This window comes from Dermochelys coriacea, chromosome 3, assembly GCF_009764565.3.
Source record: "Dermochelys coriacea isolate rDerCor1 chromosome 3, rDerCor1.pri.v4, whole genome shotgun sequence".
NCBI classification, from domain to species: Eukaryota; Metazoa; Chordata; order Testudines; family Dermochelyidae; genus Dermochelys; species Dermochelys coriacea.
The window spans coordinates 151,106,454-151,133,404 of record NC_050070.1 but is presented as its reverse complement, the minus strand read 5'-3'; positions in this window follow the sequence as shown (position 1 = coordinate 151,133,404).

The window sequence follows — 26,951 nt, the reverse complement described above, 5'->3', positions numbered from 1 at the left end:
GGCAGATACCTCCTGGTGCTCTGTTGGTCCCTGTAAAAGGGCTGGCCAGCACCCACTCGTAGCCAATGGTGCCTCTGTTGTGCCCTGCCCGTTTCCCCCTTCCCAGGGCTCCTTCAGCAAACCTTTCCCCCCCGTCCCTCAGGCTTTAGCTGGGCACTGCCCTTTCCCTGGGGAGCACTGCAGGAAACTCTCCTTCCCTGCAGCTTCCTGCTGCCTTTTATCCTGGGATCACCTGATTCAACCCCAGGGTGGCTCGTCCTGTACTCAAGACTGGCTTAGCCACAAGCTTTCTGGCCCAGGGCAAGCCACCCTGTTACATTCCCTAGGCCCTTGCTTAAATAGAAGCCCTAGCTTCATCATTAACCCTAAAGCAACTCAGGATAAGTAGTAGTATTATCCTGTAGCTGAGCTAAATGATTAGCCCTAGCGCTGTGCTGGGCTTCTATGGCTACACCATAAACCACACTGCTGCTGTGCAGCCATCTTGAATTGGCTCTTTCTCCCTGTCATACTTATTGCTGTGGTAGCTCATGGCCATTATCTTATCAGCGAGACTTGGACTGATAGGCCCAATCCTGCAAGGAATTGGCTTCTCTTCTGGAGAGCTCAAGTATATGATATTCTCAGCCATGTCATGAGTGGGCTAGAGCTTAGGAGACTCTGCTGCTGGGGCAAAGCCATCATTAGCACCGCTTTTATAAGCCTCACATGAACCCCCCTTGCTGCCCACTGCATAGGTATAGAGGAGTTTGTCACTAGTGCTCTCCACCTTTAGGGTACTGGGAAAGAGGAAGGGGTGTCTCCTCTTGTTCATTTTGGGCAAGCAAGCTAGCCTGACTGAAATACAGGAAACGGCACCTAACCGACTGGGCCCATAGACCTTGTACTGAAGGTCTGGTTTGAAGAAATCCAGCAACAAGCACTAACGGCCCAATCCCAGCCCCATTGCACTGATGGAAAGGTTCCCATTGATTCTACTGGCCTTTGAGCATGCTTCAGTGAAATAAGGGATTTGGCATTTGTGATGGGATTGGTCGACGGCTGGCGTGTAACCCGCCCCCTTCAACCAATGCTTGCTACTGAATCTTCAAGATTCAGGGGCTTGTCTACACTTGAAATGCTAAAGCAGCACAGCTGCGCCACTGTAATGTGTCAGTATAGACACTACCTACGTCAACAAGAGGGGCTCTCCCATCAGAATAAGTAATCCAGCTCCCTGAGTACTGAGCTAGAATTGTGTATATCAGGGATTAGGTTGGGTTCACTACGGTGCTCGAGGAGTGGATTTTTCACATCTCTGAGTGATGTAGCTGGGTCAACCTAACTTCTGAGGGCAGACCACGCCACAGTCTCTGCGGCAGGAAGGGGAGTAAGGGTGGGAGATGGTAGCAGTGGTCTGAAATGTAACTGGGAAATATAGGCTGGACACCAGGAGAAATTTCCTGGCATAACAGGTTTCAGAATAGCAGCTGTGTTAGTCTGTATCTGCAAAAAAAAAAAAAAAAAAAAGAGTACTTGGGGCACCTTAGACACAAATTTATTTGAGCATAAGCTTTCGTGAGCTACAGCTCACTTCATCGGATGCATGCAGTGGAAAATACAGTGGGGAGATTTTATATACACGGACAACATGAAACAATGGGTGTTGCCATACACACTGTAACGAAAGTGATCAGGTAAGGTGAGCTATTACCAGCAGGAGAGGGGAAAAAAAACCAACACCTTTTGTAGTGATAATCAAGGTGGGCCATTTCCAGCAGTTGACAAGAATGTGTGAGGAACAGTGGGGGGGGGGGGGAATAAACATGGGGAAATAGTTTTACTTTGTGTAATGACACATCCACTCCCAGTCTTTATTCAAGCCTAATGTAATGGTGTCCAGTTTGCAAATTAATTCCAATTCAGCAGTCTCTCGTTAGAGTCTGTTTTTGAAGTTTTTTTGCTGAAGAATTGCGACTTTTAGGTCTTTAATCAAGTGACCAGAGAGATTGAAGTGTTCTCGACTGGTTTTTGAATGTTATAATTCTTGACGTCTGATTTGTGTCCATTTATTCTTTTACATAGAGACTGTCAGGTTTAGCCAATGTACATGGCAGAGGGGCATTGCTGGCACATGATGGCATATATCACATTGGTAGATGTGCAGGTGAACAAGCCTCTGATAGTGTGGCTGATGTGATTAGGCCCTATGATGGTGTCCCCTGAATAGATATGTGGACACAGTTGGCAACTGGCTTTGTTGCAAGAATAGGTTCCTGGGTTAGTGTTTTTGTTGTGTGGTGTGTGGTTGCTGGTGAGTATTTGCTTCAGGTTGGGGGGCTGTCTGTAAGCAAGGACTAGCCTGTCTCCCAAGATCTGTGAGAGTGATGGGTCATCCTTCTGGATAGGTTGTAGATCCTTAATGATGCGCTGGAGAGGTTTCAGTTGGGGGCTGAAGGTGATGGCTAGTGACGTTCTGTTATTTTCTTTGTTGGGCCTGTCCTGTAGTAGGTGACTTCTGGGTACTCTTCTGACTCTGTCAATCTGTTTCTTCACTTCAGCAGGTGGGTATTGTAGTTGTAAGAATGCTTGATAGAGATCTTGTAGGTGTTTGTCTCTGTCTGAGGGGTTGGAGCAAATGCGGTTGTATCGTAGAGCTTGGCTGTAGACAATGGATTGTGTTCCAGAGTAGTCTGTATTCGCAAAAAGAAAAGGAGTACTTGTGGCACCTTAGAGACTAACAAATTTGTTAGTCTCTAAGGTGCCACAAGTACTCCTTTTCTTTTTGCGAATACAGACTAAATTTGTTAGTCTCTAAGGTGCCACAAGTACTCCTTTTCTTTTAATGGATTGTGTGGTATAGTCTGGATGAAAGCTGGAGGCATGTAGGTAAGTATAGAGATCAGTAGGTTTCCGGTATAGGGTGGTGTTTATGTGACCATCACTTATTAGCACTGTAGTGTCCAGGAAGTGGATCTCTTGTGTGGACTGGTCCAGGCTGAGGTTGATGGTGGGATGGAAATAACAGAGTACTGAAGAATCTCCCAAGGGAAAGGAAAAGCAGTACTTGTGGCACCTTAGAGACTAACAAATTTATTAGAGCATAAGCTTTCGTGAGCTACAGCTCACTTCTTCGGATGCATCCGATGCATCCTGTAGCTCGCGAAAGCTTATGCTCTAATAAATTTGTTAGTCTCTAAGGTGCCACAAGTACTGCTTTTCTTTTTGCGAATACAGACTAACACGGCTGCTACTCTGAAACCTGTCATTATCCAAGGGAAAGGGTGGGAGCCCCATCACTTGGAACAATGAGAATGACAATGGGCAACTACATTGCCTCTGGGGGAATGCATTGCAGGGGCGGTCCTGCACTGGCTGTGCTTTCTGCCATTCTATAAAAGAGAGGAATGGAAAGTTGCAAAATGCCCCTTTCTGAGGAAATAGGGGCTGTTAAAGCTAAAGGGAGTATAAAGAAAATTGGAGGCAGGTGAAGAGGGAGCTGAACAGGGTGTAAGTCCCCACAGCTGAGCTGGAAAATGCTCTAAGTGAGAAGAAAAGCAGCCCTGGGATAGCATGAAAAAATTGAGGCTTTAAAGACTTAGTCATGCAGATAGTGTCAGATTTCTGAGTGTGCCGCCTGGAGACGTGAACCTGCTGAATGGAGACGTTTTCCTGGAAAGTGTGATTAAAGATATTCTGAAAATTATGGAAACAGATCACTCTCTGACAACTAGAGGTACAAAGCAAATCCCCAGCTGTGAGCCGGCAGCACCAAGGAGGCAACGCAGACCAATTATAGTGACATTTTTAATTTCCCGGAACCTGGAGTTACAGTAACCTAGAGAAGCAGGGACAATTGTATTATAACTCTGCCAGGGCTGCACTTTCTCCAGATTACACCTTGGAAATCCAAGGGGAAGAGGCAAGCTTTTAAGGAGGGTTTTAAAAAATAATAGTTTTTAGCAACAAGAAGATAAAATAGTGCCTGGGGTTGGGGAAAATACCCCAAAATGGAGACTCTGCTGTGGTTAGCAAGGCTAGACTTGAAATTGCATGAAAACAGCCAACTGGCAAGATTTCAGGGTACTTCCAGCTCCCAGCTGGGGCATCAATACATCAAGAGCATCCTGATATGTCAGTGTAGGCACAGGCACTGACTTATTTTTCCCAGTGGGTGCTCCACCCCTGCTCCATCCTGAGGCCCCACCCTGCCCCTTCCCATCCTTGCTCTGCCTCTTCCTGCCCCTGCTCCAGCCCCTCCCCCGAAGCCTCCTGCCTGCCACTCACTACTCTCTGCCCTCTCTCCAAGAGCCAGCCACCAAACAGCCGATCTGCAGCCCGGCCAAACAGCTGTGGCGGATGGGTGCTAAGCACTCCCTATTTTTTTCCCATTGGTGCTTGAGCCCTGGAGCGCCCATGGAGTCGGTGTCTATGAGTCCAGCCACTTCCAGATGCAGCCCTCACCAGGAAGAGCAGAGCTGATGAGTGAAAAAACAAAACAGTAAGGGCTGGTGTGAGCATAAAAGGGGAAGGAGCCTTTCCTATGGCTCACGTCTGCCCAAGAGAGTCCTTAAAGTGAAACTGGGGGTTGCCATTTCAATGGACTTCAGTGGGGATTTGGTTAGTGCTGGGCGGGAGGGAGGGGGGAGCTTAGCACAGGTGGGGAATTTTTATTTTAAGAAAAATAAGTTAATCAACTGGCAGATGGGATCCTGTTGTGGTGAACGGTTATATGAGACATCAAGTAGGTTACGAGAACTGGCTATATTTAAAGGGAACAGGAAAAAATGCTAGGAACTGGGCTAATGAGCAAATGAGGAGAGTATATAAACATGACAGTTAAAATTATACATATACTGTCCTCGTTTGCCTCTCAGCCAAGCTGCTAGGATTTGTTTTTTTCATCTGTCTAATTTTAACTGTTACTCTTAGCCTGTTTTATACAGAACCTAACCTTTTCCCACATATATACACATGTGGGAACTAAGAAGACGTGCTAGATCTCACCCTTTGTATATTGCTTGTGTTTTTTATACTGCAAACTCTTTGGCACAGATCAAGTGACCTATGTTTGTCCTAGCACAAAGGTGTCTCTGTCTAAATCAGAGCTTCTGGGCACTACCATTATTATTATTATTATTATTATTTATTAAGAGGTATGGCTCTGTACAAATGTAAATATTTTAAAGTGTTTTCCACTTGCTAGTCAATCAAATTGGCATCCGGGTGGGGTAGAAACTTTTGGATAAAATAAACACTCAACTTTTACCTGGCGTTTATACCAAATATTTCTGTGAAATAATAATTATAAACATATATTAATTTGTAATACTACTAATATTTTCAAACATCTAAAAAGGTTTGGTTTGAAACCAGAGTAAAAGTTCAGGGTGATGTGATCATTTTATCCAAATGGTTTAACCACTCACCGTTCTGGTGTAAATGGGTCAGGAACATTCATCTGAGAATATTATCCATGGCGGGTTCCTCTCTAGCAGCCACAGAGCTGGCTCCAGGGCTGTACACTGGCCCATTTCCCAGCCCTCAGTGGAGATGGCAGGGAGGGGCCATAGCAAGAATGCCCTGTGTTACAGCTATTCTTTGCATTCCAAGGCCATGAAGCAGCCAGTAGGCTGCTGTAAATTACACTAGAAGCAGGGCAGGCCTCCAGCTTGTCCTAAATAGAGGTAGCAACTGTAAGCCACCTTTGCCCCCACTTCTATTCCTGTGCTGAGCACAGAAATGGAGCAGCTGACAATCAGGCCCTTTGTGTGGATGGACTGTACTTGGTAATGTGACTAGCCAGTAGTCTTCTTGTTGCTACAGTGGAGGTGTCAAACTGCTGCACAGTATATTTGGTAAGTGTCATGTCATGAAGTTCCGTGTGGTTATGTTAAAGTCCCTAATAATGGCACTGCAAAGGAAACCATGGGAAATTATTCTGATTTGAACTGCTGTTTGGAAACTACAGTTGGGTTTCTAACATGGAAGATTGGGGGAATAAAAAGGGTTGTTAAAAGGCACAGACAAAAAAAAACTACAGTATGTTAAGAAGCAAAAGCCTCCTCTGACAGATAGTGAACAGGAAAAAATGAAAAGTAAATGGGTTGCTAAAATGTCTTATACTTCATACTCATCACAACCAAGGGGAGTCGCCATTTAATGAGGAGAGATGTATCATTTCACTTACTGAGCTGTCCAACTGATGATAAAGAGCCTCACATTAGAGCGGCAGGATTAAACAACCTGCAGATAAGGATTATAAATTGTCATGCACCAAATGTGAACAAATTGCCCTTAAATGTCACTCTGACATGGATAAATCAATACTATCTGTAAGGAATAGTGTTTCAAGGGCAAAGTTGAGGGGCGGGCCTGATGTGTCCACCTTTACTAAACAGATCTTAATATAGGCCCCAATTCTACAAAGGAATTCACCTGCTGTACCCTTATATCCACACACTGGTCTTTGCAAGATCCAGGTCACAGACATTACCTCTTCCACAGTATAGGGGCAGCTGGAGTTTGGGGGTGAGATCCCCTTTATGCTGGGTAAAATGGCTAGAGCAGCATACAAATCACCCGTTCCAGCTGAGGGAGCACAGGTACTGTGAGGACGGCCAGAAGGCTGCTTTCTGAGGACCCCCTCACAAGCCCTGGCATAGGGGTCGTGCCAGAAGGAAGGCTGGGGTGGGAGGGTTGTGTCGGGGGAGGGTTGCAGCATATATTGCTGTCTGCTGTTCTGGCGTCCGCAGGCCAGCAAAGGGAGGCAGCTGTAAGTAAGTCTGTGTCTACACTACAGCTTATGTCGGCATAACTTATGTCACTCAGGGATGTGAATAAACCACCCCCTGGAGCGACATAAGTTACACTGACATAAGCACCTATGTGGACAGCGCTATGTCGGCAGGAGAGCTTCTCCACTCATGGAGGTGGATTTATTATGCCGACTGGAGAGCTCTCTCCTGTTGGCATAGAGTGTCTTCACCAGAAGCACTGCACCAGAGCATCTGTGCCAATGCAGAGCTGTATGTGTAGCCAAGCCCTTACACTGGTTCCTAGGGCTGTCCAGATTGTGCCAGGTACCTCTCCAGCCCCTTGAGTAGCCCAGGATCGAGGGTGGCTTATGGCCACCTCAGACCCTGTCCCCCTGGTATTAGAGGCACAGCACAGAATCACATCCTGGATCTCCTACAATACACAGACACAATCCCAACCCCACTACTGACCTCCCTTTTATTTTCACATCTTTTAGCGTATCAGGTGTGACATTACCCAGGATACAATCTGGACAGATGAACAGCTGTGTACTCTCTGTTCTTCGACCTGCAGTGCCTTTTACATGGCTTTGCTGTAACAGCTACCACTCCTGGTCTGCTCACACACAGCCTCCAGCATGTAAGATACTCCCAGTTATATTATATGAGTGCTATGGCCAGACATTCTTGAATTATGTTGCAGAGTAACACTAACAAATTACCAGTCCCAGGGTTTCCCCCAGAAATGTGCGTCTTGTACTGCCCAGCTCGCTCCTAGACAATACAAACTCATATAAAATATGTCATTTCATTAACAGAAAATGATACGCACAAATCCTGTTATCCCAAATGGAGTTTCTTAAGCACTTCAATTCAAACACACTGGTTTACATAAAAACAATAAAACAAATGTATTAACTACAAAAGATAGAATTTATGTGACTACTGTTGAACTGATCAATGAAATTGTTTTTAATTGTTCATTTTATTAATATAACTTCATAAGCAAAGTTTTATGAATGAAACAACATTCATTCATAAAACCGGTTACCCCAAATAACTGGCTAATTGAGTTTCACTTTCTATCCAATTGCTGCTTAAATCGCTGAAACTTGCACTGTTTCAGCATTGTGGCTTCTGCTCACTGTTTGTCATTCATTATACTTGTCTATTTTGTAACTTCTGTTCACTGTTTGCCATTCCTTACACTAGTCCATATTGTAACTCAAACTCCATTTTAAAATGCTCACTCTATTTTGTAAAAGCTTGGTGCAACCTTCATTTTTGCAAAACCCTACTGTAATCTTACTAGTTTAGTTTAGATATGTGAATGAAGTATGTATGGATGATGAAATCAACCTCCAGCCCCAGCCCGTTCTGATGAAATAAAGTGTAAACACCAACAGCTGAAGATGCAGACAACAGCCCTGACAAAGCAAGAGGAGTCCCCCTAAAAAGAAAAGAATAAAAGTACAATTGAAGAAACATCAAAGTCAGGTCCCAGGCTGAAAGTCATGTCTGCAATTGATGGGTGATCAATCACACCGAACCCAGAGGCAGCGTGACACAGCAAGACCTATAGACTCTGGATTCAAACTAAAGCCTACAAAAAGGATGGGTGAGATGGAAGACTTTGGAGGGTAACATTCTGTTGCCAACATGGAAGGGCATTGGTGCATGTCCAACAGAGACCCAGTTCTTCCTTGTGCCCGGCTTTCCTGGCCAGTTAGCCGCCACAAGCTACGAACCCAAGCCACAGACTCAAGCTATATTCAGAACTGGTAACTATACAGCAGCTGCAGAACATTTGGGGGGTGTGTGTGTGTGTGTGTACATAGGTATTAGATATTAGTTATTGATCATAAATCAAATTGTGTTAGTATAATAAACGTGACATCTTGTCTTGTCCCCTGAAACGATCCTGTGTAGTTTTGTCTGCATAACGCTCGCTACAAGTAATGAGGCATAAAAGTCAGAATTTGTTAAAAGAAAATCAAAGCAAAATGCAACTAATGCCTAACTTTACAATCTAGAGTGAATTCAAAGCAAAGTTTCTCTCACCACATGTTCCAACAATCTTATGGGCTGAATTTCTTTCAGTTAGGATTCCTCCCCAAGTCCAATGCTGCTTCCATTGTTCAAGTGTTGTCGATGCTGTGGGTAGAGAGAAGGGAGAGATAATTTGGGGTGTCTGGTCTCCCTTCTTATTGTTCTTTCTCTTCTTTGAGAATTATCTCCAGCTGAGGTTCAGTAGACAGGAAGTCTGTGTGGATGGGAACCCCCAGCTGTTTCTTTGTTAAGATTTAGATTTTTCGCTCACGCCCTCTTTCCTGCCAAAGCATGGCCACTTAACCAATGATGGTCCATTTTATTTTATTGACACCTGATTGAGGTATCAGCTAGCCTTTTGTCTCAGGGGAACTAGTTTGTGACTGCTTTCCAGACTTGGAACATTTCTTAGTAATATCATAAAGTAGGATCTTATAACTTTACAAATAATGTTGCCACACATATTTTACCAGGACAATAATGATCAGTGAATTAGGAATTTTCAAATGATACCTCACAAGGCATACTTTGTACAAAGTTTATCATGGTCTTGTAAAAGGGCTGAACATAGGAGTAAAGACAGTCACACCCGGTTCACAAATGATGCCCAATGTCATTCAGTTTTGCTCCTGGGACAGCCTCTCATAATAGATCCTAGCATCAGAGCTGTGGAGACAGGAAGCTTCTGTCTCTGCTACACCGTCATGACTCAGTACAGCCGTCAGTGGGGAGCAGCATGAAATTCTTAAACCTTGTCTACTCTGGGATTAGGACTAACATTTCCCATCATTGCTGCCAGTGGCTCAGCTCCATTGATGGTAGGAAAAGGGAGAACACTAATGTAAGCAAGATGCCAGCGACCATTCGTGTTTTAAGCTCTACATTGTACAGACCTGTTCTGTGCAGAGTCAGACAGCCTAGTGGTTAAAATGCAGGTGGTTGCCAGGAGCCATGTCTTCAGTGGTACTCCTACCATTACTACCACTGATGGAGCTGCATGAGTAGTAACAACAGTGGGAATTTTTTTGGCAAAAAAAACCTAGTCTAAAGGATGCAGACCATGAAATGGCAGGGTCACATATGCACAGTATAAGTGCAATCAGCCAATGACAGCAAAAGAAACAACAAGTCCTCTAAGTATATCAGAAGCAGGAAGCCTTGCAGAGAATCAACGGGTCTTCAGGACCACCAGGGAGTAAAGGGAGCAATCAAGGCAGATAAGGACATTTCAGGGAACCATGATGATTTCTTTGGATCAGCTTTCCTCAGAGAGGATGTTGGGGAGGTAAATACCCCAGACCCACACTTTACAGATAAAAAAGGTGAGGTATTGCCCAGGGCTGGGGTCTCATAAGAAGAGGTGCTGAAACAAAGCGATGAATTGAAGAGCAACAGGTCACTGAGACCGGATGGTACCTCTAAGAGTGCTGAAGCAAAAACAACATCATATCTATCTTTACAAAAGGTGAAGGATGGAGTGCCCCAAGGTTCTAGCCCTCATGGATTATAAAGGAAAGCTTGAAACTGTGTTCCCAGAGCATCCCAAAGTTTCAAATGAAAAGAATGCCAAAGTTATTTATTTTTTAAATCTCATAGTTTTTAAGCCAATCCCATGATTTTGGGGGGGCTGACATGTAATTTTTGAATGCTTGGAGTTGGCAATATTGGGAACCTAACCAAGGTAAGTGAATGGGCAGCCCAATGACAGATGAAATTTGGTGTTTCCAAAGGCAAAGGAATGTACGTTGGAAGAAATAAACTGAACTACTCACGTGCATTGTTGGGCATCACTGAGGACACACCATGAAGAGCTGCCAGATATGCAGTAGAGGTCTACAAAATGTTAGGGTGCATAATGAATGGGATAAAAAATGCTGCAAGCATCATAATGGCCTGAAATACTGGGCCTGATTAACTATTGTGTTACCCAGCAGGGCAACTCCACTTAATTTCAACAAAGTTACACCAGCATAAAACTGGAGCACTGCAGAGGTGAATCAGGCCCACTGTGTTCAGCTCTCGTTACTCTATCTTAAAACAGATATAACAGAAAAAGAGAGGGGCCAGGAATGGGAGACAAAAATGATTAGAGGCCTGGAGAGACTTCCGAATGAAGAGGGATGGGAAGATTGGGACTCTTTACTATAAACAAGAGATGAATTGGAGTGGGTGTGCATAGCAGACACATTAATGAATGGTCTAGCAAAGGGAAATCAGACACTCCTAGTGGCCCTCCCACACTACAAGAACCAGGGACACATGATTAAACTGAAAGCAACACATTTGAAACTGATAAAAGGAGATAATTTTTTTTACACAATAAATTATTAACCTCTGACATTCACTGACACAGGATTTTACTGGGGCCAAGAGTTTAGTAGTATTCAGAACAGGATAAGACATTTATGTGACTAATGAGAACATCTACTGCTGCTCTAACCAGAACAGAATGTTTCTTGAAGGGATATTAATCCCACCTGCCTCAAAGCATAGCCCACCCCGATGGATGGGGGCAGGAAGAAACATATTGCATGGATAAGTTGCCCACTATAAGATTTGTTGTATCTTCCTCTGAAGCCTGTGGTACTGTCACTGTCAGAGACAGGATACTGGACTGAATGGATCTCTGGGCTGAACTGGTAATTCTTATATTCCAGTGGAAGTGATTTTAATTGTTTTTCTTATCCCTCTCTGTATTGGTCCATCAACTGTCAATTATTGAGGTCTAAGAAATTTAGCGCCTCAGGAGCAAAGGGTATTCTTGCATGAGATTAGATTACTGCTTGATCTCCTATAAGCATTTATTTAGATTAGAACCTGACCAATATTAGTGCAACCTTTCTGACCCAAATGGTTAGCCAATTTGTGGTTGGCTGTTCCTGTTAGGAGGAGAAATTGATGATGGAATCAAGTATTTCTTTGATGCAAATCTATTCATTTACTAAATTCTGTTTCCTTGAATCAAACAGAAGGAGACAGTCTCTTTGCTCACCGTTCCAAGCCCCTTTCTAGCCAATACTTAGCCCAAAAGCTCTCTCTCTCTCTCTTAGCTTTCTCTCAGAGTCACACTGCCAGTGCTTCTGTGGCTGTGACTGGTGCTTCCTTGCTGTCTTCTAAGTCTCTAGGGCACCTTCTCTCTCTCTCTCTCTCTCTCACATACACACACACCTCCCATGTAGTTCAGTTTCTGAACAGCCCTTTGTTATAGGCGGTGGCTCTATTCCATAAAGGAGCTTGATTGTTTCTTACATTTATCTGAATGAAGGCCAGCTTCAATTAAGTTACCCTCAGCATAACAATATGTTTTGACCTCATTCACCATTATCAACTTCATTAATAATTCATAGCATGTTAAAAATGTCCCAATTATCAGAAACTGGAGAATAAACACTTTAGTGTTAATGGATTGAAATGGGGTTGCAAAGCAAACTGAATTCGTTTACATGATATTTTGCATTTAATATTGCACCTTCCATCTGAAGGGTTCAACCTCTTTTACAGTATTTCATTTACATGAGTTTCACAACCCCTTTCTGAGGCTCATCAGAATCATTACGCCCCCTTCACAGATGGGGAAACTGAGGCACCATACAAGTAAGTGATTTGTCAATTTCCCACAGGAAGCCTGTGACCGAGTCTGGAGTAGAACTCAGATCTCCTAGAATCTTCTGTGCCTTCACCACAAGGGCATCCTTCCTCACCTGAGGGCTCATAGCAAGGCACCACTAATCATAACACTGGCCTTTGTATAACAACTTCCATGTGAAGAACTTAGAGCACTTTCCAAATATTAACTAAAGGCCTTGTCTATACTACACAGTTTTGTTGACAAAAGTCAGGTTTCATCGACAAAACAGTGGAGGTGTACACACTACAGTGCTCCTCCCCTCGATTTAACTCTCCTGCTACGCCGACATAATAAAACCACCTCGACGAGAGGCATAGAGCTTTTTGCAACAAAGCTAGAGTGACGCAGTGTTAGTATAGACACTGCACTTGCTTATGTCGCCCTTAGTGGCCTCCAGGAGGTGTCCCACAATGCCCATCAAGACTACTCTGGTAAGCAGTTTCTACTCCGCTGCCCTGCATCCCTCCCCCTTTAAAGCCCTGGACATTTTTTAAATTCCACTTTCTGTTTGCTCGGCGTGGACAGCTATATCACATCTTCCTAGCTGACCAGCTGGCTTTCCACAGTAAATGTGCTCCTGCCAGGAGTACACCGGAGTTGTTGGATCTGCTGGGTCTGTGGGGAGAGGAGGCTGTGCACTCACAGCTCCGATCCAACAATAGGAACTTTGACATCTACGAGCAGATTGCTCATGGCATGGCTGAGAAGGGGCACAAAAGGGACATGCAGCAGTGCCATGCTAAGATCAAGGAGCCGAGGCAGGTATGCCAGAAGGCAAGGGAGGCCAACCGCCAATCTAGTGCAGCACCAAAAACATGCTGCTTCTACAAGGCGCTACACACCATCCTTGAAGGCAACTCTACCTCCACTGCCAAGAGCCCTGTGGATACTTCAGGGGATTGGGGGCAGCAGCCAGCAGAGTCAACTCTGAGGAAGAAGTGGTGGATGAGACGGTCAAGTTGGAGGATGGTGTGGGCCAGGTGATAGGCTTTTCTGGTGGCGTGGCGAGCCCAGACCTCTTTTTGACTATGGAGGGATATAGCCAGTCCCAGGCGTCTGGCTCTGGCGTGCCTAAAGTGGTAGAGGGGAGCTCCGGTAAGTACTCATTTTGCTTTGATACTGCACAGTTACATGAGTTTGAGGTGTCCTTTATTTTGTTACATGGTGCATGTGGGAGAAAGGATCAAAATTAACAACACTGGTACTGTTTGCATCTGCTTCGCATTCCCCTGTGCAGCTACAGAATAGGGGCCCTGGGGAAAAGTTAGTTAATGCACCTCAAGATCTCCTGGGAATCCTCCATAGAGATCTCTAGAAACGTTTCCTTCAGATACTCTGCAATTCTCTGCCTAATGTTCCTTGGCTGAGCTGTCTTGTTTATTTCCCTGTTGCAGTAAACTTTGCTGTGCTAATCAGCAATTACTTTTGGAGGAACCAAAGCAGCACACAGGCAAGCAGCATACGGACCCTCTTTGAAGTCGCACAATTGCAGGAGATGCACTCCTGTTGTTTCTTTTGCTCCTTCAGCTGTGTCCTTGAGGGCCAGCTCCTACACATCGGCAAAGCACCTCTGTCAGATGAGGTGCTAAACAAGGAGGAGTAAGGAGGACATGTTTCACAAAGTCCTGCAATTGTCAGATCAGGCTAATAGTAAGTTCGGCATGGAGAGAGACAATAAATGAAAAACTAGAACTGGATAGTAGAGGAGACGGGGCAGGAGCAATGACCAATAGAGGGTCAGAACCTGATGATAAAGCTCATGGAGGATCAATCAGAGATGCTCGGGTCTCTGATGGCGCTGCAGGCGGAATACATGCATGCTCGAGTCCCCCTGCAGCTCATATAGAAATGCCTTCCTTGCCCTCCCCAAACTCCCTCCATACATTCCTCTCACGTTCCTGGCCCGTTGCAGTACCCATTCCACTCCATCCCTGGGGACATTTTCCATAACAACAGCTGGACTTACACACAACTGTGAGATTCTCACTTCAGAGAGTGCTGCTTATTGTCATGTCTCTTGTAAGAAATGTTAATCTGTGTATTGCTGTTTAATAAAAATTTAGTCTTACAAAGACAGTTATTCTTTATATGTGACTTACACAGGGTGGTTGCAGCAGAAATTCATACACAGTAGCAATCAGCACATTTGCAGACTACAATTAACACTCAGACAGGAATCATTACGGGGTCATTCAAGGTGGCAAGTAAACAATGCCTGGTTCAATTCATTATAGAATCACACATTATTGGGGCTTATTGTCAAAATGCTACTTCAAAGCCTCCACGATTTGAATAGCCCCCGACTGAGTCCCTCTAATAGCCCTGGTGTCTGGCTGCTCGAAATCAGCCACCAGGCAATCCACATCAATGCTCTGCCCCAGGAAAACTTTTCCCCCTTGGCTTCACAAATGTTATGCAGAGCACAGCAGGTGGCTATGACCCTGGGAATATTTTCCTCATTGAGGTGTAACCTGCCAAAAAGGCAGCACCAGTGACCCTTGAATCTGCCAAATGCACATTCTACAGTCATTCTGCACCTATTGAGCCTGTCAAGGTTTCCAGTGTAAGACTTCATGAGCCATGGGAGTAAGGGGTAGGCTGGGTCTCCCAGGATCACAACTGGCATTTCCACATCTCCTTTTGGAATCTTCTGGTCTGGAAAGAAAGTCCCTGCATAGAGCTTTCTATACAGGCCAGTGTTCCTGAAGATGCATGCGTCATGCACCTTCCCTGACCACTCAGTGTTGCTGTCAATGAAACGACCCCGGTGATCCACCAATGCCAGCAATACCACAGAGAAGTAGCCCTCTCTGTTGAGGTACTCTGTTGCAAGATAGTCTGGGGCCATGTAATGGTTCTCACTTGAAGTTGTTTGGGAAACATGGCCTAGTGGTCGGGCCGCAACCTGTGACCAGCAGGGGGGTTGTTGGCAGGGGAGCCCAGGTCTTCCAATTCCATCGGACTCCAACCCATGGCCCTTTGGGCAACCCAGGGCCTTTTGGGCAACCAGTAGTTTGGCAACTGAGGCTCCTTAAGGCTGTCCTTCCTGGCTACTTCCTATATCCTCCCCTACACGTCAGCTTGGTCCAAGGTTTTCCCTTGCGGGGGGGAGTCCAAATCAAGAAAATAGAGGGGATTACCAATGTCCAAGGTCCACATGCGGGGGGGCTACTTCCCTCTCTGGTTGTTTCTGGATTGAGTTCTCCCTTACTTCAAGATGGGCCCCTTTGGGGCAGTTGTGTCAGAGACTTCCACCTTCCCTCTGCTCTGCGCTGCACTGTGCTGATGGAGCTCTGGGCTGCAGGGATGTTCTCCAGCAGGTCTGCCCCCAAATGAGCTGTTTCCCTGCCTGTTAATTCCTCCACCAGATGGAACTTTTGCGGCAGGTGTGGCAGGGCAGGGCTGGCTTGGTCCAAAAAAATCACTTAACCCCTTGTGGGGTTTGTACACCCCATCATAGGTCAAAATTGGGATATGTGTGCCATCTATTGCCCCGCCACAGTTAGGGAATCCCATTGCCATAAAGCCATCCACTATTTCCAGTACGTTGCCCAGACTCATAGTCCTTTGTAGCAAGAGGCGATTAATGGCCCTGCACATTTGTATGACTGCAACCCCCACAGTAGACTTCCCAACTCCTAACTGATTTGTGACTGATCGATAGTAATCTGGAGTTGCCAGCATCCACACCAGCAATCACCACTCGCTTCTCCCCCGTTACGGCAGCTCTCATTTTGGTGTCCTTGTGCCACAGGGCGGGGACGAGCTCTGCACACAGTTCCAGGAAGATGGCTTTGGACATCCAAAAGTTCTGCAGCCACTGTTCGTCATCCCATACCTGCATCGCAATATGGTCACCACTCAGTGCTTGTTTCCCGAGTCCAATAGTGATGTCCACTATGTGCAGCTGCTCCGTGAATGCCATCATCAATCTTGAATTGTTTCTTTCCATGGCACACAGCAGGTCAAGCACCACGGATTCCTGTTCAGATTCGCTGCTCATGAAATACTGCAGGATCAGCCGCGTTGTGTTCATAACGTCTATCACAAGACTGGTGAGCAATGCAGGATCCATGCTTTCAGACAAACATGGCAGGTGCAAAGTTTACAGGGGCAGCTGAAAAATGGCATGAAATACACTTGGAAGCCCTTAGAATTATGAAACAGAGAAAACTGCATCATGGGGCGGTGATCCCGCCCCCGTGATGCACTGCGATCCATTCTCAGAACACATAGTGAGAGAAGGTGGTGATTTGCACAGTGGGATAGCTATCCCCGGTTCACTGCTCTCTCTGTCAGCCCTAGAGCACCAACTATGGATGCGCTTCGCCGACACAAGGAGTGTTGCGTGAACATGCACAAGCAATGTAATTACAGCAGTTTATGATCGTCTACTTAACTTAAATCAACTTAACTCTGTAGTGTAGACGTGGCCTCAGACTCACAATGTCTCTCTGTGGGGAGGCGGGTCAGTAAACATTGTCTTTATTTTGCAGATGGGAAAACTAAAACACAGAGCGGTTAAGTGACCTGCTTCCATACAGCAGCATAGAACCCAGAGTCCTGACTCCCACTCCTCCTCTGCTCAGCGTGGGAGGCTTTCAAGTACCATGTCACAACGGGTGACATGCTGAATCAAACCAGTACATTGTTACAGAAGAAGATGGAAAATAACATGTAAGTACTAAGATTGGAATGTGAGGCAAATAAAAATAGAGAGTTTTCCACAAAGTGCTATTAAAATATTGAAAGAGATGCTGAACTCAGCCTGTCTGAACAGTACAATACATACCATGCATGGGGAATAGTTCAATACCCATGAAGGTGGTGATAAAGCCATGAAATTATTAGGCTGCCTCGTGAAAAGAGAACAAGAAGATAAAAATATTCTCTTAGAGAGGATAAAGAGGGATGTTTTTTATCCCAGCAATAAGGTATCATGATATTTTTGTGGATTACCATACATGATAATATACACAACTAAATACGGTGTACTCAGAGCAGGGTTGATAGCCTGCTGGGAAGATATAAATTAAAGCAGTTTTAGAGGATGAATAAAGAACTTCAGATAAGGATATAACAGATCAGGGAATACAAGAAGCCATCCAGTTACCGCATTCAGGTAAGAGCTTACCTGCAGGATGTAATAAAGGCATTTCATCAGCAATTCACCCTTTAATTAGCCAAGCTACATACTGAAACGTTCAGCAAAATAACAGTGGAACTGAATTGCACAAAGGCCCAGAGCCTCACAGATAGTTAGGCACCTAACCTTTGATTTCAATGTGAGTTACCTTTGAGGATCTGGACCCAAGCCCTCCAAAACCTGAGACTTTTCCTTCATTTTCTTTACATCTTTCTAATGTGGAGCTGGTGAAAGGCCCTAGCCTGACATCCCTGGAGACAGGAGTCCTCAGTTTAGCTGCAGAACTGGTAGAGGTGGGAGAACAGCATTGCATGCTACACCACACCACCCTGCTTTAGCAATGTAACTAGCCCTGATCCTGAGGGAAATCTAGAGGGAAGTTCAGTCTCCAAGATATTGGCCTCTCAGCTGAGAGGCTGACAACAGAGAGGCAAGTGACAACAAGCTAATCCCAGATGTGCCAGTGGTTTCTGTGATATGATACCTGTTCCCTGGGAAATGGACTGAGACCTACCAAACTCATTTCACATGGAGGCTGCCAAAGTCTGTTGTTAACTTCTGCTGGTGAGGACTTCTCTGAATGGCCATGTGAGGCAATGTAGTCTCCCAAGAAGAATTAGGAGATCTCAGTTTCTCCACTTCCCTGTAAAGCAGCCAAGAACAGGCCACTGACAACTAAATAGAAGATTTCCCCACCAAACCTAGACTAGGTTGGAAAGAGGTGAAGCAACCAAACTTCCATTTTTCTTCTTATCACCAAAATCCCACAATCCTTTGCAGCTGGACTTCTGTATGATTTTTTGAGTCAAGAGCCTCAGGACTAGGTGGAGCCTTCTTCCCCTCTCCACCACCCAAGAGCAGTCAGTGCTCAGAAAAAGGGCATTCTGGGAAATGGAGTCCTAAACTGACAGCAGGCCTATGAGAAAGAGGCACTAGCACAATGTAAAAGGAAGCTGTGAGAAGCTGCCTCTCTCTAAAGAGAGGGAGACGGCTGGAGTCAAATGCAGGGAATACTTACTACCACAGGGGCAAGCCCTCCCTTCTGTCCTGAGTTAAAGGTCTTACAATAGCCCCGGAAGTTGTGTGGGAGCATTCTGGCTTTGATTTTCAAAAGTGTCCTCTCATTTTTGGGTGCCTCTGTTTTTTAATGACTCATTTGAGACAACTTAGATGTCTGTAGTTTGGATATTCAAAAGCTGAAGCACACAAAACAAGCAGACTCTGGAAAAATATGTGCCTGTGGGTCCAATGCTAATTGAATAACTGCACAGAGCCGGAATGAGCAGGTACAGTACGTGTTTGAGGACATTAGAGGGAGATTAGTTATAGGGCCAGACAATGAGAAGGGAAAGATACAGCCAGAACACAGAAAGAACACCGTTTCATCCTACTGACTGATTGCTTTCATCAAAACACAGCTGACTGTGAGATTTGGCCCACAGCTGAACTTAGCTCTGGGTATATGCCATAGCTAGGGGCAACCTTATGTAATTTATCAGGTTATTTCATTGTTTTGGCTTCCTGCTTCTCAATATCTGACTTTTTATGTCTTCTTCTTTGGGACTAAAACAAATTGTCCAAACAATAAGGCCACATTATGAACAGTGAGAGTAATTAATCACTGAAACAAACTGCCAAGAGAAGTGGTGGATTCTCCATCTCTTGATGTCTTCAGATCAAGACTGGGTGCCTTTCTGGAAGATAGGCTTTAGTCAAACGTAAATTATTAAGCTCCATACAGGAGTAACTGACTGAAAATTAATGGTCTGTGTAATGCAGCAGGTTAGACTAGAGGATCAGATGGTCCCTTCTGGCCTTAAACTCTATGAAGTTTATTCTCCCTTTTAGAAACTGAATCACAGTCTATTCTCCTGACCAGAAGCCAGGAACTCCTGATCCCAGCACTGACACCAAATCACTGAGTGACCTTTGGAAAGACAATTCCAAGTCTCCATGCCTCAGTTTCCCCATCTGTATAACAGGATTAATACCCACTTCACAGTGGGGCTATGTGAATTAATTAATTTTAGCAGCATTCTGAGGATTAAATGCAGTAATGTTTGTGCAGCGCTTTGAAGATGAAAAATGCCGAGTCCTAGCCGTTGCCAAGGTACGCCTGAATTTGGTATCTTGGCTGCACAAGGTAGGGTTTTATCAGCTGTTTGCACACTGTTGTGTGTTGTGTTTGACCTGTATAAGCTTAATTAATTTTTTTAAAGAGACAAATCTTGAGTGAGGAGGGGTGGGAAGAGAAAGTCTGAGCTTGAATCAAATGCAGGGGAACATGGTGACTCTACAAAAAGACACGGGCAAGACAGAGTCACTAATGTTTTCCTAAAAGAAAAGGAGTACTTGTGGCACCTTAGAGACTAACAAAATTATGTTTTCCTGTTCTCCACAGTGGTTGCCATCTGGATTCTTCTGACCAGAAGAGCTTTTAAAGCATTAGGTTACACATCCTAAATCCAGCCAGAATTTAAAATTAAAAACTCAAAACACCTCTCCTTCACTCATTTTCTAACTTTATGCCAGAAAGGGGGCACGGGGCCCAGTTAGACCAGTGATCCTCTCCCTACCTTGTACACGTCCCATCCTTTGCATTCCTTATGTTGTCCCATTGTACTGTCATGTATTGCTGCCGTGCTTAAATTCAAGTTAGGGGCAGGACAACACCTCACAAGAATGTTGTGGCTCTTGGCAATACAATATTCTCTTTCTCTCACTGGTTGCTTTGAGTGAATGGGGCTGTTCCTTTTCTCTCACCACTCCTTGGGGGTGCAGGGAGAGGAGCCTGGGGCCTCTGATTCAATGCTCCTTGTGCAGTCTTGTGTATGAGGAACACTCTGCTCACTTTTGTGGATACAGACTAACACAGCTGCTACTCTGAAATCTGCTCACTCTGTTTTCCACAGTTCCCCCATCTGTGCAGATAGTATTTAGCTCCCTCTCCAGGGAGCTGCAATCCTTCCTTAACTAATTAGCGTGTGTAAAATGCTTTGAGATCCTCAGAAGGAAAGTGCTAGAGAAGGGCTAAATACTATTATCACCTCTATTTTACACATCACACAGAATTATTGAGGAGCTGGCTTTGCCTGGAGAACCCTGATGAACAATTCTGCTTACAAAGCAAGTACTGCCTGCATTTCTGTTCCTCCATTATTTTAATCACTGCGGTTGTTAGCAGGAAAATAGGATCTTTGCCTGCTTCTGTTGCTTATTCCCCATCCAAGGTCTGAATTCCCTATTTGTGGTATCCTAATTAGCTGCTGTGGAGTTGATTGTGATGTTATAAATGGGAGATTGTGATCCTAGCTGGGGAGCAAGCTTTGGGGCAGAGGAGGTTTTTAAGGGCCGGGATGCCTGTTTTCATGCCAAGGCCCCTAATAATGAACTGTGAAGGGAAGAGAAATTATCTAAACCAAATGGTCTCTAAACTGAGCAGCTCTGAAGATTTCTCCAGAAGGTTCTTCCAAGCTAATTCTGTTACCAGTCCCTCAGTCTACGGGTCTTTCCAACAGCATTTTTGGGTCCCTGCAGCTCACAGCACTGGTAGCCACTCAAGGCCCATAAGAGTAGCCATTAAAAAAAAAAAAAAAAATACTGTTCTCAATCATTTGAAAGTCAGCTCTACAGTTTAATAAATTCAGAGCTGGAAGGGGGCCCTTTCCTGAGCACAGGCAATTAGAGAAGCGGGTCGGGGCTCAGCTTCTGTATAAACCGTCCCATCGCATGCCGAGATAGTACATGTTGGGCAGTCTTGCACATCATGAATAGAGCAAGACCATGGCTTTCCTCAACAGGAACTAGGGCATGACTGGCAAATTCTAAGTGCTGACCTGAAATGGAGAGGCTCCTATGGGGCTGTAAACCTTTGCATCAACTCTGTGAGCAATACTGGATGAGTAACTGCGCTGGAAATCCTCCTGCCAACCAAGGGCAGCTACTGGAGTAGCCCCCACAGCTCCTGTGCCCCCACTTCATGGGGAATTAGCCAGTAGGTGCAGATAGTCATGGATCCACCAGCCCCACCACCTGCTGAGGTCATCTGCTCAACTGGTCCTTGCTCTGCCGTCAAGATTCTCTGTATGGCTGGGGCATAGCTGTCTGGAGCAAGGGGTACAGAGCTCCTGTGTGAGCCCTGGAATCCTTTTCTCCAACCCACAAACACTAGTTCTGTTGCTGCCAGAGATCTCTGAGACATGGTGTGGTAGGGGAACTGCCTGAACAGTAATGGGAGAACCTCAATTGGTTTGGAGAAGGATCCCAAAGACCTGCTTTTTCTAACTTTCTCCCAATGGCCCAAAGCTCTTGAGGGCAACAAGTTTCATAATAATAGGCCATCTTGAGAGATTTCTATTCCTCCTGGCATGTGCAGCAGCTGGGAATGCTATGGGAGCAGACTGTTTTGTGGTATTCCAACCCTTGCCTGATACCAGTAGCCACCATCGAAATGAAAAATAGTTTAAAAGAAAAAGTTACATCAGCATCAGCACCTCAGAGTTCAGCCTGGTGCCCTGGGCTGAGACAGGTTCCAGTTCTAATGTGGTCCAATTCTGTTACTTCATCGCCTGTTCAGAAGTGTGAGAACAGTAAGAGAATGGAACAGACTGCCTAGGGAGATTGTGGAAGCACCTTCACTGGAGGTTTTCAAAAGGAGGCTGGATAGCCATCTGTATGGGATGGTTTAGACACAACAAATCCTGCATCTTGGCAGGGGGTTAGACTAGATCAGTGGCTCTCAACCTTTCCAGATTACTGGACCCCTTTCAGGAGTCTGATTTGTCTTGCATACCCCCAAGTTTCACCTCACTTTAAAACTACTTGCTTACAAAATCAGACATAAAAATATGAAAATGTCCCAGCATACGATTACTGGAAAATGTCTTACTTTCTCATTTTTACCATATCATTATAAAATAAATCGATTGGAATATAAACATTACACTTACATTTCAGTGTATAGTCTATAGAGCAGTATAATCAAGTCATTCTCTGTATGAAATTGTAGTTTGTACTGACTTTGCTGGTGCTTTTTCTGTAGCCTGTTGTAAAACTAGGCAAATATCTAGATGAGTTGATGTACCCCCCAGGAAGACCTCTGTGTACGCCCAGGATATGTGTACCGCTGGTTGAGAACCACTGAACTAGATGACCCTTGCAGTCCCTTTCTAACCCTATGGTTCTATGAATCTATGATCCTAAGTGCACTGGCCATGGGGACTCACTTTGGAAATACAAGGGCTTGTTGGCTGATCCATCCACAGATGCAGCACTGTATGCAAATGGATGTGTCTGGGAGTAAGGCATCAGGTTTCCATCTAGGATAAAGAACCACTGAGATGGCAGCAGAACACGCAGCCACAGGATGGAAAAGTATTTCCTCCCCTCCACCCGACAGTGAAACACTGGCAGGCCATGGCAGTCTGAATGGCTAGCTGCACCTGGGACTGACGCAAAGTAGTTTTGTCTGTTTTTTCTAGCTGCTTTACATTTCTCCCCTGTTCTATGTTGTTCTCCATCCCGCTCCAAGCCCCTGACAGCTTCTCCAAAGCAGCGCTCTTGATGTCATTTCTAGGACTGGCCATTGGAGGCTGGAGCTAAGTAGTTTGGCTTGTTTTCTCCTCTCTCTAGGTTGTAATGTTTGGGCACAGTGGGGTCCACTTGTATGTCATTATGACACATTCAAATCCCACTTGTCTGTGCCATTTATAGTTCAAATCCCAAATTAGAAAAGAAAATGTGTGTCTCACGCATGGGAACCTTTTGTTACCATCTCTTGCCTTCCATGCCTTCTGCTATGGTGTGCTGACACTGCATTCGCAGCCAAGCAACTGCCAGCAAGAAACAATCTGGAACAGCACATATGTATCTGGCCATGCACTAGCACTGCAAGTACACATTATCCCAGTTTCTGAGCCATCAGAGGAGCGCTGGACTCAAAAGTGGGTTGATTCCTTGTTGGGGAAGAAATGAGCTGACCCAGACCAGGAAACTGTGTTCCTAGTCTGCTTCATTCACAGACAGGTGTACTCGTGAGCAATGATAGTAGAAGCCTCAGCACTTTCAGAATTGCGGCAAAAGAGCAGAGTCTGTACCCCATTAGCCAGGAACAGCTTCTCCACCTTCTCAGATCAGTCCAGGTCAGTGTCTCTGTGTGTTCCGACTGTGTTCCACACAAACTAAAGAGAGGCCTCCAGCTCAAAAATCCTCTCCTGTCCTCAACATCAGGCACTTGGTTCTGAATGTTGAACAAGTCAGCTGCCCACCCCCTTCCTCTGGGATTGTCCTGCTAATAGAGAAGAAGCCATTTTAGCCTATTGCATTTGAAGGTGGGGTTCCAGGTAAGGTTCATTTGCTATGACCCTTATGTTTAATCCTTTGATGCAGAGTTTCACCTCACAGGTTAATTTCAAGGATGTATTTGCCATAACAAAACATAAAAATAACTCTTAGCCCTTTTCAGCACAACAGCCCCTTTCTCCTGAGGATCTCCCTGCACTTGGCAGATATGAATGATTCACACCCAGGGGAAAGTAGCTTAGTATTATCTCCATTTTACTCAAGGGGAAATTGCAAGACAGAGAGAGAGAGAAAGTGACATGACAAAGGATAAGGAGTGAGTCACTGGCAGAACCAGCAACAAAGCCCACAAGTCCTAACTTCCAATCTCATGATCTAATTACTAGACAGTGCTTAACCCATATGGACAGACACATCCCTCCTCCTGTGGGATCCAGTCTCTTGACCTGAGGATGGATGATGTGGTTTGCCTGCATCTGCCTTTTTCATGAATATATCAAAGACCGAAAGCCAAGATTTCTTGCACGACCTTCTGAAGCCAATTGTCCAACTGCGGCATGTGATATAGCACTACATATATCGCTCCAGGCAATCTTCATGAAGGTATCAGGGTTACATATGTAATCCTCGACAGCCTGTGTCTATTTCACAGCTTCAACAGGATCCTCAGAAAGTCACTGGACATTGTTGGTGGATGGATAGCTAGAGAAGTTAGAAGATGCAGTGAGAGCTGAGTGACAATTAGTCTATGGTCTAAATTTCCTGGTGCTTCTGCACCATCGAAGACCCAGTGAGATTTCACTATGAGGCGATTTCTGAAGAGGATGTGTTCAAGGTCTATCAAACCTGTGTACTACCTGTACTTCTCTATGGGTCAGGAACCTGGACCCTCTTACAGGAAGACTTGGAGTGGTTAGAGGCATTCCATATGCACCATTAGCACCAAATTCTGAGCATAAAGTTGTTTGGCTTTGTGTGAAATGTCACAATCTCGCAAAGACCTGGCCTTCCTTCAATCGCTCACTAGATTCAAAAGTGATGTCGCAAGCTCTTCAGCCTTGTTGCCAGGATGGACAAATACACTCCACCACACCATGCTCTCAGACTCTCCATCGACGTGCAAGGAGGTGCACGCCCTGACCCTACCTGGTGCCACCTGTGGGGCCACCCCAAAGATATGTGGATTGGCAGGATTATGCCAGATCTGGAAAATTCACTATCCGATGGCTGGAGTGACGCCATCGACCATGGTCACTCTGGCTGATGCAACAGTCCTCAGCAGGCTATACGGTGTTTGATGGTGAGGATAATGATTGATGATATGGTGGATGAAAGCCCAGTCTTCTCCCATTGCCCAAAGTGAGTTGTCTCTGGAGCACAGAGAGCTTGGTTAACTTCCCACACCATGTTGTTTGTCATTTTCCTGCTGTCTCTGCCCTTCCCAGTTGTGACTAGGGTTACAACTTCTATAGCACCACTGATGTACATGGTACAAGACAAATGGGAAAGCCAGATCCCTGCCTCTGAGGATGAGAGGATGTACTGGAAAGCTCACCTGCTCTCTGGTTTAAAACCTATGGAGCCAGTCCTGTCCCCTGCCTTGTGCAAGTCTGAGGGCCTAAAAACAGCACAAGGGCAACATTTCTGCTGTATGTGGGTGGACTGGCTACCCTGCTCCATGCCCTCCAGAGGACAGCTGGGTGGCAAGTATCTCCGAGGCAGTGTGCAGAAGAGATTTTGCTTACGTGTCTTTGGAAGGGAAGAGCATGGCCGGTGGACCCACAAACGATGTGGGTTTAGCCAAAATATGCCCATTCCTTCTAGGGGCACATAGCCTGCCACGTCGATGCTACAGCCTGAAGGCTGCATTACCAGCTGTGACGTGACTACTTGGCTGACCCATGCCCTGGCTGAGTTTGGGGGGAAAGTTCCATCTTTTCTACAGCACGTAGCTCCAATGCAATATTCAACTATATACTCTGCAGGGCCAAGGAGAGGAGAATTTCGCCCTAATTTTGCAGATTCTAGAAGCTGAAATAAACTTCCTAGCACTAGCGGTGACCCTACTAGGGAAGGGAAAGCATGTGGTACCTGGGAGGATACGACATATAGTCTTGGGCGATGACTAGGGGGCTTGATACATCTGCTGACTATGATTTCATCTGATATTCCTCTTCCATGGATCAATAAAAGCTGGGGGAGGAGGGCTGTCTGAAGAGGAGACATTACTGTACAGCCATTAAGTAGAAGGTGGTCAGAGTATGAAGCCTGGTGAAACTCAGCCTCTTTTGTTGGCAATTTCTCCAGAAGTGTGCTCGTACTGTATCAGATGAATCTCAGCAGCAATTGACAGGGAAGATTTCAATCAGAAATCTGTCTCCTTTAAGGACTGCTTTTGGGGCCGCACCGAGAAAGCAACCTGCAATCTGTTTCCTAATGGTGAGTGGTAATGGGGCTGGCTCAGACCAAGGGCGCATGATGGAGCAAGAGTAAATGAGTCCCCTGAACACATTGCAGAGAGGGAAACAATCAGAGCAGTCACTATTGAAATACAGGCCAATTCCACTCGAAGTCCCTCTGTAATAATAACAAGATCCCCAGCTCTCCCTCCCCCATTCCACTTGCCTCCTGACATGGAGCTAGTGAGCAAATATTATCCTGACCATGAACTGTATTCTACATCACTTTGGACGGGTCCCATCTCAGCAGGCCAGAGACTGGTGGCTTGAGCTTGTGAATGTGTATTATTCTGCTCACCTCTGCCTTACTGTGCACGGCTGCCTTCCACCTTACGCGCCAGGAACAGTATCCTTTATAATCAAAGGTGTATGCTACTTGAAGGATAAGACACACTCTAACCACACACTGACATAAAGTGGGGGTCGGGGGGAGATATGCAAGGAGGGAGGACTTGATCAATGTCTAAATTCCCCCCGGCACTTGGAAAGAGAACTAGAAACTCTCCTTTCACCTGACCAGCAATCAGGAAACTCCTCCTTCATGGACATGCCATTGCCTTGGAGGGAGGTCGCACTACACCACAGTTATTGCTTTGCAATAAAGCAAAACATGGCTGCTGTGTCCCCGGTTA